The sequence below is a fragment of the Geotrypetes seraphini genome, chromosome 1 (genome assembly GCF_902459505.1).
Source record: "Geotrypetes seraphini chromosome 1, aGeoSer1.1, whole genome shotgun sequence".
In the NCBI taxonomy this organism is placed as follows: Eukaryota; Metazoa; Chordata; class Amphibia; order Gymnophiona; family Dermophiidae; genus Geotrypetes; species Geotrypetes seraphini.
In genome coordinates, this window is record NC_047084.1 from 391717611 (window position 1) to 391719867 (window position 2257).

The following is a 2257-nucleotide window of genomic DNA, read 5'->3' on the forward strand; positions in this document are numbered from 1 at the left end:
TTCCTCCGGGGGGGGGGTCTGGGAGGAGAGGGATCGCGGCCACACCGAGGAGCCCAGCAACTTTCCGCTGTCCGGGACCCGACTCATTTGCCGTCCCCCCCCCCCTCTTCCCTTACCGCGGGCCCGACTGGCGATTCAAGCAGCATGTGCAGCACTCTTCACACGCTGCTTCGGGCCCTTCTACTGCCCTGATTTACTCTGGCACGTCCGGAGCAAATCAGGGCAGTGGAAGGGCCCGAAGCAGCATGTGAAGAGTGCTGCACACGCTGCTTGAATCGCCATGTGTAGTCGGGCCCTCGGGAAGGGAAGGGAAGGGGGGGCGGCAAAGGACTCGGGCCCGCGTTTGTAGTCGCGACTGTGGGAAGGGAAAGAGGGTAGAGGAAACGCTAATGCAGGCACAGGGAACTGGTGTGGGGGGAGGGAATGCAGCTTTGCAAAAGACAGACAGAGGGAGGAAGGAAGACAGAAAGACAAGAAAGACACAGGGGCAGGTGCACAGGGAACTGGTGTGGGGGGAGGGAATGCTGCTTTGGACACAGACAGAGGGAGGAAGGGACACAGAAAGACAAGAAGAAAGACACAGGGGCAGGTGCACAGGGAAATGGTGTGGGAGGAGGAAATGCTGCTTTGGACAGACAGACGGAGGAAGGGACACAGAAAGACAAGAAGAAAGACACAGGGGCAGGTGCGGGACAGCGGGAGTCGCGTCAGGAGGAGTGCGGGATGCCGCAGAGGGAACTTTTCCAATGGGTGCAACTGGGCGTCTGTCGGGAGCCTCTGATCACGGGCAGAGCAAGGTAAGTGTATCATAGGGATAAGAAGGAGGAGGGGGGAGAAAAAGGAAGGGACGCCTACTGCTGGACAGGGGGAGAAGGAAAGAGGTGCTGATGGACAGGGGGGGTGAAGAAAAAAGAACGGAGGCCTAATGTTGGACAGGGGGAGAAGGAAGGTGCTGATGGAGAGGGGGGAGGTAAAACAAAGGGAGAAGGGCTGCTGCTGCATAAGGAGACCTGTGAAGGGGTGGTGGTGGACACAGGGGAGGTAAAAGGAAGGGAGAATGAACAGGGGGCGCAGGCAAGGGGTGGTGATGGACAGCCAAGGAAAAAAAAAGACAGAAAGCGGCTAAGGAGAGAGAGAGAGAAAGAAATAAAGAGAGACACACACACACATATATTCTAGCACCCGTTAATGTAACGGGCTATAAGACTAGTCTTTCATATACTGTATTTGCACATACAGTAATTGCCAACCCTCCCATTATTATTCTCTAGTATATTAAATCAGTGAAGAGCAGTCTCTGGTTTTCTGTTGTTGTAGGGTAGCTAGAATGGAAGCCAGAATTCGCTGTCACGTTAAACATGCCCTGATCCTGGAGTAGAAAAGTAATCTGATGGTTAGAGCAGTGGGCTGGGAAGGTGAGATTCAAATCTTGTTTGTCCCTGTCTTGTCCTTGTAACCTTGGGCAAATCACTTAACCTTCCATTGTCTCAAGTATAAATTAGAATCTAAGTCCACTTGAACAGGGAAATAGCTTATTATGTACCTGCTTGTAACCCATCTTGTGCTCAGATTTAGAAAAGGCAAATAAATCTAAAATTGAAATCCACTCCCTTGAACTACAAACACACTACTGACTCTGATGAGTCCATGAAGTTAAGATGCTCAAGCCAATCTGGAAAGAAAATCAGACTTGAAGCTAGTCTCCCTTTTTTAATTTTCAATTTGTTCCCTCTTTTATTGAAAACTACACTTCCAAGTAAAATATACAAATTATGGAATATCTTAGTGCTCTCTGATGAGAAGTGAATATCCAGAACAGGAGAGAAAAGGAAGCCTACATCTTGCATTGCTTGACTTTATTGGGTTTTTTTGATACCAGGGCATCAATTGACCATTTTTCCGCCACTCATAACTCCCCCAACAGGAAAAAAGTGAGGTAAAAAAATGCATTGCCCCTCAGAAATTAGAGACTATTATGTTTGTGCATATACTATAGATCAGGGGTGTCCAATCTTTTGGCTTCCCTGGGCCGCATTGGCCAAAAAAAAATGTTTCTGGGGCCGCACAAATACGCAAACACTGCAGCAAGACAGAGGAGAGAGCCGGCAAAACCATAAACACCCAAGGGCAGCAGAAGAAAATACTGCATCGCCCTCGACCGGAGCCAAACAAAATACTTCACAAGGCCGCATGCAGCCCTCGGGCCGCAGGTTGGACACCCCTGATCTAGATGTAAACCACTCTTGAGTGTGGTTGT